This window comes from Acipenser ruthenus, chromosome 4 (assembly GCF_902713425.1).
Source record: "Acipenser ruthenus chromosome 4, fAciRut3.2 maternal haplotype, whole genome shotgun sequence".
Classification (NCBI taxonomy): Eukaryota; Metazoa; Chordata; class Actinopteri; order Acipenseriformes; family Acipenseridae; genus Acipenser; species Acipenser ruthenus.
The window spans coordinates 98,232,469-98,246,593 of record NC_081192.1 but is presented as its reverse complement, the minus strand read 5'-3'; the positions used below and the strand labels follow the sequence as shown (position 1 = coordinate 98,246,593).

General features: G+C 36.6%; 1 pseudogene; it reads left to right on the top strand.

Moving 5' to 3' along the window:
- Positions 1-14,125, top strand: part of LOC117400329 (phosphatidylinositol 5-phosphate 4-kinase type-2 alpha-like) — an 84,105-nt pseudogene that overhangs the window by 42,247 nt on the left and 27,733 nt on the right.

Sequence of the window (14,125 nt, the reverse complement as noted above, 5' to 3'; positions counted from 1 at the left end):
AACTTTTTCCAGGTGTTTAACCATTGATGATTTAAAGATTCCCAGAAAGCCTGTAGGATTGTGTCTCTCCAGAACCTGGGAGAGATTATTGACCATTTCAAGTTTCTATTGCAGATGGGTACTACTGTATCCGTTTGTTGCTGTAGTTTTGTTGTTTCATAGTGTCACCAACTATGACAGCTACATTTGTTATAAAAACACTTCCTCTTTCATTCTGTATATTTTTTTTTAAGAATAGTGTTATACCAGTAATTGCTCTGCTGTTCTTAAAATAAGTAATGCATACCTATGTCATTGTTATTCAACTACAGTTCCAAATAAACATTGCTGCTGTTAGACAGAAGTGCAGATTTGTGTGTCATTTGGCAAGATCAGCGATTGCACTTTGAGTGGAAAGTTTTGAAACGGTTCCACTAATGCTTCACACAAACAGTGCTAATCAGCACTGACTGTTGAATGGTGCTTGAGGAGGTAATTGAGAGTAATGATAGGGTTTATGTTGTTGTTGTTTTTTTATTTGTTTGGCACTTACTTTAAAAGCCAGGGTACAGCGCTATGCCACAAAATACCTTCAAATTGTTCCCCAAAGCTAACAATATATTATCTAAGTTTGTCTTCAGCTTATTGTTTGCTTAGTAACTTTTTTGTAACTGCCTTAGAATTGAGGAAATATACTTCTGCCTAACCAACTTGCATGGTGGCTTCTGGATGTACAATAACTCGGAGTGACCACTGTGTCAAAGGTCCTAACCCAACCCTAACTCAGGGTTTGGGGTTTATTATCCCTGGCTGATAAAGCAAATCCCTGGTAACAACATGGAGGCTGTGTATGGATTTGCCACATTTCAAACTTTTATTTTAGATAACTGTAATTCCTTGTGATTCTTAAGAAGTAATTATCAAGAACCGGGAGATATACACAGGTATAGTACCTGTCTGTCTGTCTTTATATGTACATACAGTATATCATGCTACACCAGTGGTCCTCAGAGTAATCTGGGCACGGGCAGAAAGTATTTTACAGTATTTTACATAAAGTTGTTAACATCTAGTTGTTATATTGGGTAATGGTCCAGTCCCACTCTGACACATTTTTATAGTTGTGAAAAAATGAAATTAACATTCCTTTTGGTTTTATGAGAAAATAAGTTTTAACGCTGTTCTAAGGTCCATCTGCAGCTCATCCAGTGTCCCAGCATCATGTTAGAGTGTTCTGTGTGGAAGTGACACCTCTCAGATGAGATGGTAAACTGTGCTTCAGTCTGCCATGTGGTTAATTTAAATATATTTTAGTTCTCAACTACTGCAAATGGGAGTTGACAACCCTGGAAAAAAATGATGCAGGACGATAAAAAAACAAAGGAAAGGCACAGTTTGTTGGAGTTGGTTGCAGTGGACTTGTTTAATAGTTTCTTTGATGATACACAGTTGGGAAATATAGAATAAATCAAGCTGACCATGGAGTTGTTCCAACTTTTAATAACATAAAACAATTGCAAACTAACTAATGCAAAATTAAGAATGTACTTACTGTAGACGCCTGGTGGCCAAATACTGAAATTGCAATACTGAAATTTTATCCTATGGGGAGAATTACCTGGTGGGAGTTCTTACTAACAGGATAGCTAACACGATTAACGATAGCGGCTTCCATGTAATCAGTTTCCCTGATTTCCTTTAGCAGACTTTCCATATCAAGTATTTCTTTCATACTTTCCACTCCAAAAAGGAAGCTCCGGAAACAGTGTTTTAGTTTTTTTGTCATAGCCAGGGAAAGAATAGCTGACAATGTCATTAATGTGCTGTTATCGGAAAGGACAGCCCTGAGGTTGGCAGACCCCACAGTATATCGTCAGGATAGCTGCTGCACTGTAAAAACACTCCTGCAGTCGTGTCAAACGCAGCTTTCTAGTTTCTGGATAGCTGGAATAAAAGTGTGTGTGTGTGTGTGTGTACCCACTGTAAGTGCATAGGGTGAAATTCTTGTGATGAATATGCTTTTTTTTTCACTATAAGCAATCTTTTTTGTGATCCTATTGAAGTGCAAACGTTAAATAAGTTAATACTGTACTTCAAAGCAGGTGTTTAAAATAGGTTGTCCTGAAGATGCCCCTGTTTACAGTACAAGGCATTTTAAGATTCAGATTCATTTTTTCTTTCTCCTACTTGAGGTCTTGATTCTGTAAACAGGAGTTGCAGTCCTCTTACAGCAGCAGCATTTTTTCTAAGGACTTGAGACACTAATCCCACATCATTTCAGTCTTGTCCTATCAATCAAAAGCTGATAACTGCCCCTCCTTGCTCTCCCACAGTATCAATCTGTGTGCCAGCCTGTGACATCTGCACCTAAAAAAATACTGAGACACAATAATAAATGCAGAACGACTGAAGAGGTGCATTTGTTGCCCTTCTTAAATCACTCATATGAATTATTCCATTTTCAGGGAATTGAAACAGACACATTGAGAAGAAGCCAGATGGGAATCCAAATTCAAAAACATTACATGAAATGCATACCTTCATCATTTTGGCTACACTTGACCTACTTTTTTCACACATTTAGATTTAGATCAGGCTTTCGCTTTGACCTTTACAGTACCTACTGTAATGATTCAAAACATAAAAATAAACTGTATTGAAAGACTGCCTGTCTACAGTGATCAGCCTGATAGAAAGACATTCACTGAGTGCTGGGCTAATGCTTTTGGCTGTTATAAAAATGAGGGTTTTAAATGAGTTGTAAAAAGCCAGCCCCTCTTTTGTGTTCCAAACAGATCAACGAATTGAGTCACGTTCAGATCCCAGTTATGTTGATGCCAGACGACTTCAAAGCCTATTCCAAGATAAAGGTGGATAATCACCTTTTCAATAAGTAAGTACAGTAAATAGCTTGATATTATACTGCATTTTTCTTCCAATAGCTGTAGCAAAATATTTTGTATTGATCATGTATTTTGCAGCAGCTGATGATATTTCTCACAAGCTTGAACCTTTTGTCATAATATGCTTTTATTGACCGATGACTATTACTGTTGTGTGTCAGAAGAGAAAACATTGAAATGTTTCCGATAGGATAGATTGCCCTGAAGAGGTTTATGTTACATGGCCTAAAATTAAGAAAACCATCTTTGTCAGGTGAGGTGCCACTTCGATAGTTAGTCAAACCCGGAGAGGAAAATGCATTCAATATGCTTATTGCTAATAATTATAAAGCAGATCTGAGTGATACAATTGAAAAGGATACTGTGAGTGTGCTGCAATTGTGACTCACTTATTAAATAGACTGAAGGATATTAATGTTGATCTTCTAGCCACTGGAGTGCATTATACTGTGCAGCCATGTATGTAGAACCCATTTTTATTATTAGTTATTATTATCGTATTATGCATGGACTTTTTTTTTTTAATTCAACAAAACAAACTAAAAAACAAATAAAAACTTGTTTGTAGAGTAGCTACATTTTTTCCACCTGCAAAAAAAAAAGCTTTATAAATTGCATTTTTTGATTCCCCTCCCATAATATAGTACCCTTTTCTTATGCTGTCTTTTAAATACAATTAAAAGGACATTCACATACTTTACTTTATTAAATATATACTTTTCAATACACTTAAAGGGTGATGCTTTTTTAAATTTACCTTCTCTGTGTTTTACAGAGAAAACATGCCAAGCCACTTTAAGATGAAGGAATATTGTCCAATGGTCTTCCGAAATCTCAGAGAAAGATTTGCAATTGATGATCAAGACTTCCAGGTATGTGGGCCCAATCTCGTCTTGGCTTAATAAAATGAATTCTGAATTGTAAAATCATTGCCACCAATAGTGACTTGATCTACAGTGGCATCAAGTAAGAGCTAGGCATTCAACAAACTACAATCAAATTTGCAAAGGCAGAACATTTGTTTTCCAAAAGTCATTTAGAACATTTCCAGATGATTTATTTTCCTCCCGGAGGCGGTGGTAGAAATATGCAGATTAAGGGAATGTTCCAATCAAACCAATAACAGGAAAGACATTTGACAAAGACTTCTTGTCAAAACTGTGTGTATTTTTAGTACTACTGTTTATTAAACTAACGTGGCAATTGACATTGTGCAGCTACACAACATTTTTCAGGAATGAAAATAGTTCATTTTGCAATAAATGACAAATAAAAAATTGCAAAAAGTGCAGTACCCTTGTTTTTATCTCTTCGTGGTGCATTCATACCCCCCCCCCCACACACACACAGTGTATGTGTCAATGTGTGTGTGTGTGTGTGAGGAGGGGTGGTACAAAAGAAGCATAAACATTTGCTACTGGTAACATTTAAAAAAATAATGCCCCCTCCTCCCCCACCTCCCGGGCTGCACTGTACAATTTAATAAACCGTTCTGCTTAATACCAGCAATGACAACTATGTATTGCTAAAAACATTCAGTAATTTACTTTCATTGGTAGTAAATGCTACCTAAATGCCAAAGCTGTCATCAGTTTCTCAAATGTTCTAGCAAGTCTAAAAAGAATGCCAGTGTTTATCAGGAAGGTAAAGTGGTTGTGATGGTGGTCGTTTTTGCTTGAGGTTTCATGCTGGCTTCTCTAGTTGTTGTATGCATCCTTATTAACCTTTATTAAGCACTTAATGGAACTTGGTAAGGTTATTCTTTAGTTCATTAAGAGAGCGTGATGTTCTACAGTCTGTATGATAAGTAGGAGTATTCTTTTTTTACATGTGCGTACAGTGGAAACAGCTCATTGTGATTGACTCTCCTCATACTACTTCTTCTTATCATTCATCATGTAGAACACATGCACCCAGTGGTGCTTGTTAAAGCTGTCTTTACTGAGCCACCATTTACATTCTCCTCACAGCAACTTAAAACAAGACGCCAGGCAATAAAACACAATGTAACCTTCACAGTTTATTCTCGTTCTATGATAAGCAAATGTACTGAAGTGAGAAGTGTCTGGCTGTGAAAACGTTATGTGTTTTACAGAAATGCTGCAAAATCCCAGAGAAACAGTCTTCTCTTATTGGCAATTTGCATGTCCAGGCTGTATGCAATATTCGATTAATGCAGTGGTTCATTGTGCCAGAATATTAAATTGCTATTATTATTATTATTATTATTATTATTATTATTATTATTATTATTGTTCCCAGTGGGGTTGTCCCATATCTACAGAACCACTCATACAATTGTTGTGAAACGTTCTCTTGACATTCCTTAGGACGCTGTCAGGGCCTAAGTTACCACTGGTCTAAGTGACCACTTTAAATTCCTCCCAATGATATTTGTGCTTTTATTTAACTGTATTAAGCGACCACCTGTCCAACGCGACCAGCGACCTCAATTCTCTTACCCATCAACGGACTCAAACCTGTATTAAACACCCTTACACAGGGCTATTGTTATAAGAAAAATATGACTTTAAATGGTACGTCCTAAATTCATAGGAATACGATAACCATTTTATATATGTGTATTATATATATATATATATATATAATATATATATATATATATATATATATATATATATATAGTTTGAGAAAAAGGAAAACTGCTGTGTATCAAAATGATCAATAAGAAAAAAGAAAAAAGAAAAATTATTCTACCTTTTTAAGTACCTGAAATATCCTTTTTTCTTTTTTCTTATATATATATATGTATAATGGCAATTTCCCTTAGGATTACTGTTATTTTTTTTTGTATAGCACAATACACATCACAAACAAATATACAAAACAATTAAAAACAAAGCATTAATATCGTACTGTTATACCATATACACATGATTTTGCACAGTAACACAAAGCAAATTAAATGTCTACTTGCTGAAGCGTTTTTTTTTTTTTTTTAGTAGACGAGTTGTTCAGTTGTAGCAGCCATCAGTGTAGCAAAAGTCACAGGGCAGTGATGTCACTTCCGTAGAAACAAGCATCCTATGTTGGGATTGGATTCTTTCAATGCAGCGGGTTTGTGCATTTAAGAAAGGAGAGGAAGACTCATTTATTAGTTGGAGACAAGCTGATGAGAAGCAGTTACCCTCCGCAGTACAAATTAAAATGGTGTGCTGCTTTTTATACAAAGAATGAGAAAGAGCAAGTCAATAAAGTTAAAAAAAAATATTGACGATATATTCATAAGTGAAATGGAATTAATACACTGGGCCGCAGTCACATGATAAACGGGCTGCATGCGGCCCACGGCCCGCGGGTTGCGTGTCCCTGCCCTAAACCTCCTGGCTCACTTAAGCTAGGAAGACCCTATATTGAATATTAAGATTGAACTAGTTTTCCATTTCCATCACACAATAAAGGTGATTTACAGGTATAACAATACAGCAAGCTTAAAAATAAGAATAATACAAAAAAAACATCTCTCAGCTGTGATAATACTCTGTGGCATATCATATTGTTTTAGAGATAGACGAAGTAAATTCAGTAAATTCAGTTTCTCATTAGTTGTTGGTTAAATAAATATAAATATGCCGGCTGTTTTTAATAAAAGAACATTTGTTTGGCTCCTAGAGCAGCCTTTGCACTCCTAAAGAAACAATATGTTATCTGATTGACATTAGAGGGCAATAACAGAGTCACTGAAGGAGATAAATCTTTTCAACTTTTCCCAATTGAAGAAGCTGATGTTATTATTTTTCATGCTTGGGATTCACATTTTTATTAAATTGGGGTTTGAAAAGCCATTCAGTGTAACAGACCTGACATTTTGTTAGGTAAGATTATTGGAGAATAGACCTACAGCCTTCTCATTTCCAGCCAGCGGCTAAATTGCTGTCTGCTTTACCAGATGAGACGCCTAAAATAGTTATTTCAAAAAGAAAAAAAAAAAAAGTTTAAGTGCTCGTACGTTCCAGTGAATGTTATTTAAAATGTTAATTTTCTTCAATTAAAATAGCAGCAATTTCCACAATTCGTTAAGAATGTAAGTCGAGTAAAACATTCCTTCTCTGAGGGCATTTCGTTTCCGGGCTTATGTTTCCATGGACACTGTGAATCTCAATGGACCAATCCGTTCCGAGCTTACAAGCGATGTTGGTGATGAAGGCTGAACTGTACAATCATATACCTGAGTCAGTAACTGTACAGCAGCGTTATGACATTGTTTAACTTTGTTTAATGTACAATTTGCATAAGGTACCGGTCAGATCTTTTGCTGCATAGTCACAAAATGTATATACAGATAAAAAGTACACACACGCACGTACAAATACGCATGAACACATGCTGTGGTTATCTATCTGTGTTTAAATAGGCACAGTACTAAAGATGATTAAAGACAAAGGTTCTTTATTTTAGAAGACTATCTAAAATCCCTTTTTAAGAAGTTCAAGTCAAATGGAAATGTATGTACAGTGCGAATCTCTTCTTCTTCTGTCTCCACTGTCTACTACTGCTCGTCCAAAAAAAAAAAGTGAAGCTCTGGCGTGTCCAGGCCTTTAGGGTGCTAAAAGGCATGGTGCAAACATAGATGCACAGTATAAAAATGTAGACATTGATGAATGCGTTAACTCTGCGTTTGCTTTCACTTTGAAACTTTTTACTCCTACACACCCACCAGCTGTATAGTTGGCTCATCGATCCGAGTGCCTCTTGTGGCGACACATTTTGGCAAAACTGAGCTGCAACAGTATACATCTTCAATAGTGTATACAAACTACATTAATAACCCTTTTCCAGGGTGTTACATAAACATTAAACCCTGAAATTCGTTTTTGGTGGGGGGCGTTGGGGTTCATTCCAATTCCATTTCTAATCCCAATTCCCTTTTAATCAATTCAAATTCCTATTCCAATCATTTTACAACAAAGACTTTATTGAGCAAACAAATACTGTTTACAACGTAATGAAGTTGTCAGGTAACCTGAGGAAGCCTACGGCATGAACCTCAGTAAAGACGATGCCGTAAAATGGAATAGGAATTGGAATTGTATAAAAGGGAACTGGGATTGGAATTGAAAAAATGGAATTGACCCCAAATCTGTGGTGGTGGTGGTGGGGTGTGTTGCCACCTGCACCCACACTGGGGGAGGACCCCATACTCCCCAGCCTTCCACTTAGGATTTCAAGCCTCCTTCTTGAAATCAGAATGAAAGGACTGAGCCTACAATAAGTCAGTGTTACCTACAGTAAACTGTCACCTTATTATACTACAGAAACATGGTACTGTATAATATAATTTCATCAGTCCACAGTCCTGTTTCATATGTCATTGGTTTGTGTAAATGAGTAACAGCATTAGAGCTGTGGGGAGCTCTCACCTGTGGTCACTGATGCTTCTGCAGTACAGCTGCTTCTATTAAACGTATGCCTTTAAAATACCTACCAGCCTCTGTTCTGCTGCTTCAAGACTGACTTCTAATGATTCTTGTCTCTCACTTGGATTAATACTCTCGCTGCAGACCGATATCTGACAACCACAGTCTTTGATTTCCTCAGTGGCTATTCATCAGTGTAGATCTGTAGATCTGTTATTTTGCAGATATTTTGCAAGCTTGGGATCTTCAGAGTATCACACATTTTCACAGAACATTACAAACATGAATGTGTTCCTCGTTTTTTGAATACATTGTGTTGTGTATACTAAAGAATAAATAGCTTTATACAGTAAAGTACAAATACATTAACTTGTAATAAATTACTTCAGCAAATGTGCACATTATGTATTGAAACCCATAAAGCAACAACAGGCCCTATTACTGTTTTACCAAGCTTTAATTTGTATAAGATCTTTAAAAATGATGTATTAAATGCGTTGTACTGCGGCCTGTACTCTTGCTATGCCATTTCAAGAGTTTTTCTTTTTCAAAATCTTTGTAAGTGAAGTACCTGCAGTTAAATCCCTAATACCCTGTGTCGCTCTTTCTGTCCAGCACTGTTTCCCCAGTGTTGGCATAGCATCAGTCAGTCAGGGTCCTCAAAATATCTGCACCCACTCATGTTATTGTTAACCCTATTTTGTGGCTGCCATGGCCAGTTAGGTTTTCCAGGTAGCCCTTTAGTGGTCCAGTAAATACATATTAATATTGTTTCTAGTCCAATTGTGCTGACAAATGAATAGTGTTTTTAAATAATAAAGTTGTGTATTCTCAATCAGGAATGATTCAGCGGTAAGTCCTGTGCATGAAGAAGAATATGAATCAAACTGAAAGTAATTGAAATGCGATCCATTTCAGCTTCTCATATCCAAAAGACCTATTTGTTTCTGAAGCCACGTACAGAGAGGAGCAGTATAATGAATCTGCTCTCTGTCTGTCTGTCAGTCCTTCACATGCTGTATAACGCACAGGTAAACCCAGCTCTCAAAAGCACCAGTTATCCAATATAACTGTTTTGTAGCAACTTTGTGAAACAGAAATAGGTTATAACAGTCATAGATGCACCACTTTGATGTTGTTGTCAAAGCACTAGATATTATTTGAATAATTTTTCTTTTTTTTACAAATACAAAGCCTCTCTCCGCTCCCCTGCCTTCGCGAGGCACAGCGCAGAGGCAATGATGATGTTTCCTGTGTAATGTAATGACTGCGGATATCTGAATATGTCTTTGATGTACCTTACATACAGATTGTAAGGAAGCCAACAACATGGTAGAACAGTTTCATGAATATCAAATTGTATTTGTATCAGCCAGGCGTGACGTCCGATCACGGAGCTGTTAACTCTCAGGGTACAGGAATCATGATCTGTTGTTTCAAAGCAGCATTGCAAGGACATTGGCTGACCCACAACCCAAATGCATTAGTCAAATATAAATATCATTTATTTCTTAGCAGACGCCCTTATCCAGGGCAAATAGTCTGGACTTGCCATTTATTATTTTTTCCCTGCATTTTAGAAATTCAGAATGTATAGAATATATATCTCTGTTATGGATTGCAATCAAATAAAAATAATTCAAGCATAAATACTGATTTAAAAAAAAAAAAAAAGCTTGACCAGCGTGCAGCAAAGAGTTTAAAAATGTTTAATGACCGACGACAGCAGTCTCTGCTTATCCAAAGAGCAGGGGTGCACACTGTCATGCACAATTTCAATAATGTAATGAAACAACGTTAACCTATTAACATTAACAGTACATTACAGGTACCATTTCATATTCCACAATCAGGCAGTGGACCATCTTGCAACATCCTTTATCTGTCTGTGAACATAACATATTTTCCACGCTTGAATTCATTCTCTTTGACTTGTCTGTGCGTAGGCTGCCTGCTCCACACTGCAGTATCAGAGATTCTCCTACAGCATTGCAGGCTGTTGCCTTGGGAGTCTGAATTTTTTTTATGTAACTCTGGAGTACCATTTGCCTTCCCAAAAATGGTATGGGCCCTATTTAAAGCAAGTGCAAAGGCACATTTTCAGGAATAAAACGATTGTAATGGAATGAAAACTGCAAACAGCATAACAAGCAATGACACCTTCTACAGTAGTTTGTTAGGTAACAAATGCGAACAATGTCCTGTATTGTTCTTATGAAGGCGCTTGCCTCATTAGTAATTGATTGGTTTGTTGTTGTTCTTCCCTATAATAATGCTCTCTTTCTGTCTCCAAACTAGGCTGCTGTAACAATAGAAGTGACTTATTGGTTTTTTAGCCCTGCAGTGGATATGAGAATGAATAATTTATCAGGGCTGTCATTAAAAGACTTGACTCACTGTGATGATGGCTACCAGTTCATAGAATTGACCTCAGGCAGTTTTTCCTCAAGAGCCCAAGATTATTAATCCAACGTCTCCCACTATGGATATTGAAATTAAGAATACAGCTCATACTGTGTGAAAAGGCCATACATTTATTCAAGTGTCTGAGGCTTGATATCTGTCTTTGACGAATAGCTTGGTTGTCAGAGATCTTTAAATTAAGAGTGCTCTCATACTCATTATAACACAGTTCCTTTAAAGAGTCAGATATTGTGTGTGTTTGGGTGCATCTTCTAATGATGGTGGTTATATATGTGGGTGCCAAGTCATAGTGAAATTGTGTTAGGGGTGTTTTTTTATACAGTAAGCAAGACAACATTTCATTCCAGTTTCTTTCAGCCGAACCCTTTCAGTAGTGTTGTATGTTAACACATGCCATTGGAAATTACGCTGGAACCTCACGGGACTCCTAGGTCCCAGTCTGAGGTAATGTATCAATATATTTAAAAAAAAAAAAAAATGTTTGTCCTGTTCTCATGTATACACAATAAAGGAGTTCAATCTTTTCGACAAAAATAATTCAGGACTCTGAAGGCTTATTAAAAGGCTCATCAGGAAACATTGCTCTGAATACACTGTGTAACAAATTCTTTTTTTTTTTTTGTTCCTGGGTAGTAAGTGTTATTTCCTAATTGCTTATGCCTCAAAAGTATAGAAAATGGCTATTATTCCCCACAAACTTTGCTTTTGTGACCAGGACAGTGATATTTTGAAATTTACCTATTTTCCAGAACAATCCAGATAGATTCAGTGCTGAGTAAACTTGGAGTAACTTCTAGAACTTTCCAGTAATATAAATAGTAGTATAAGTACAGGGGCCTTAAGCCCACCAGTTCAGTTTAGTTCCAGCTGCCTAAGTGGATACATATCTGCATTTTTCTGAGATGGCATCAAGGTCATAGGAGGCTTCAAAATGGTGGCATTCCTGATGGGTCTCCAAGGCGGTTTTACCAAGTTTCCCTGCTATCTTTGCCTTTGGGACAGCAGGGACACCAAGGTGCACTACCACAGGCGGGACTGGCCACAGCGGACCGAGTTCTCTGTGGGGAGGAACAACGTCAAGTGGGAGCCACTGGTGGACCCCCGGAAGGTGCTGATGCCACCACTGCACATCAGATTGGGCCTTATGTAACAATTTGTCAGAGCTCTAGATAAGGAGTCGGCAGCCTTCAAGTACCTTCAAGACTTCTTCCCTAAGCTGTCTGAGGCAAAGGTCAAAGCCGGTGTCTTCGTCGGACCACAGATAAAGAAGATCCTGGAGTGCAATGAATTCCCCAAGAAGCTCACTAGTAAGGAGAAAGCGGCTTGGAACAGCTTTGTCGCAGTGGTTCGGGGCTTCCTGGGCAATCACAAGGCCAAAAACTATGTGGAGCTGGTTGAGACTCTGGTGAAGAACTACGGCACAATGGGCTGTAGGATGTCCCTCAAAGTCCATATCCTTGATGCGCATCTTGATAAATTCAAGGAGAACATGGGAGCGTACTCGGAGGAGCAAGGCGAGCGCTTCCACCAGGATATACTGGACTTTGAACGCCGCTACCAAGGACAGTATAACGAGAACATGATGGGAGACTACATTTGGGGGCTGATTCGTGAAAGTGATTTACAGTATAATCGTAAATCTCGAAAAACTACTCACTTCTAAATCTTTTGTAGTCATTTTTGTATTACTTTAGTATAAATACATGTTAATTTGGATTCATATGTTGTTTTTTTCTGACTTTATGTGAACGAAAAGACACAAATTCGCCCGTTTTCTCATTGGAAATAGGTAAATTTCAAAATATCACTGTCCTGGTCACAAAAGCAAAGTTTCTGGGGAATAATAGCCATTTTCTATACTTTTGAGGCATAAGCAATTAGGAAATAACGCTTACTACCCAGGAACAAAAATTGTGTTACATAGTGATATATACAGCTCATTTGCTCAAACCCAATTTAAATGGTGTGTATTAGAAGTGCTACTGTCCAGGATCCAATCTGTCTAAACTAAAAAACTAAAAAAGAACAGGCATTTTACAAACTCTCGAGTGTTTCCTCCTTTTCTCCTTGGAAAATCAATGCAGTCCTAAAATGCAGGAGAAGCGAATTTCATCCCTAGCTGGCTTAGCTTCAGTGAAACACCTGCATTAGCATCCCAAGCGCAAAGCATTTTAAAATTAATTATTAATGAACTATGTTTCCTTTATCAGCATGTTTTTCAGTTACTGGGTAGAAAAAAATGGCAAATTTTAGGGAACAAAGAAAATATTTAGCACTCTGAATTACTGATCGCTTTCAGGAATGTACTGTAAAAAGAAAATATTTTGCACTCTGAATTACTGATAGCTTTCAGGAATGTACTGTATTGATTTCTAAAGGGAGTGTGTAGCTATTTGCTGCAGTTACTAAGAAAGAGATGAGGATTAATTCACAGTGAAAGTAATCAATTGGGGCCATTTCAACGAAATGGCTTGTCACAATAACTCTTTGAAACGTGCAGCCCTGGAAGATTATTATTATTATTATTATTATTATTATTATTATTTAGCCCTTATCCAGGATGTTACAAAATATCACAGTACAGATAAGAGCAGTTATAAAATCCAATAAAGTCAGTAGTAAATAAGAGCAAATTTAAATAAGAGAAAATAGAAAAATACAGTAAGTAGTTATGTTTCAGAGCGTTTTCGATAAGAGCAGTTAAACTTAAAGTAAAAATATTTGGTTATAAGAGTACATTTCATTAAGAGCAAGCAGTAAGCACAATAAATGGAAGAACGATTTCAAATAAGAGCAATTACAAAAAAAAACTGTGAATACGGTTACCTTCTAAGATTACAATTAAACATTCAAACTTGATATCGTTCTGAAAGCAAAAAAGAAACTGCATTATTATTATTATTATTATTATTATTATTATTATTATTATTATTATTATTATTATTATATCAGTAACATTTTACATTAAGTATATTTATAATTTTGTTTTGTTTTAGTTTTAGCTGTATGGGACTCTACACCTTTAATAAAAAAACAATCCTGTTTGACTATGATTTAGTTAAGACAGGTATAGTAGTGTGCAGACTGGAGTGATTGTGATCATGAATGCAAATGATATAGCCCACATGTCTACATTTTTAAGACACATTTTTGCAGGTACAGTATTGTGCCGGCTTACAGTTGCAAAGTTTACCCTCATTTTCTTCTGTCAATACTGTAAAACTAGCAGAGGTATATTAGGGGCAGTTATTCTTCTGAGGTGTTTCCTTCTTGCTGTTTTATAACATTAATATTGCTTTAATATTAAATATTAAAAGCAGGTGTAGACTGCACATGTTTAATAGTATTCTTACATGAGACTTGTGCATTTGCATGTCCTCTCACTCTCTCATGTCTTGCTCATCTTACACATAAAAAAAGTAAAAAAAAAAAAAAGAAATA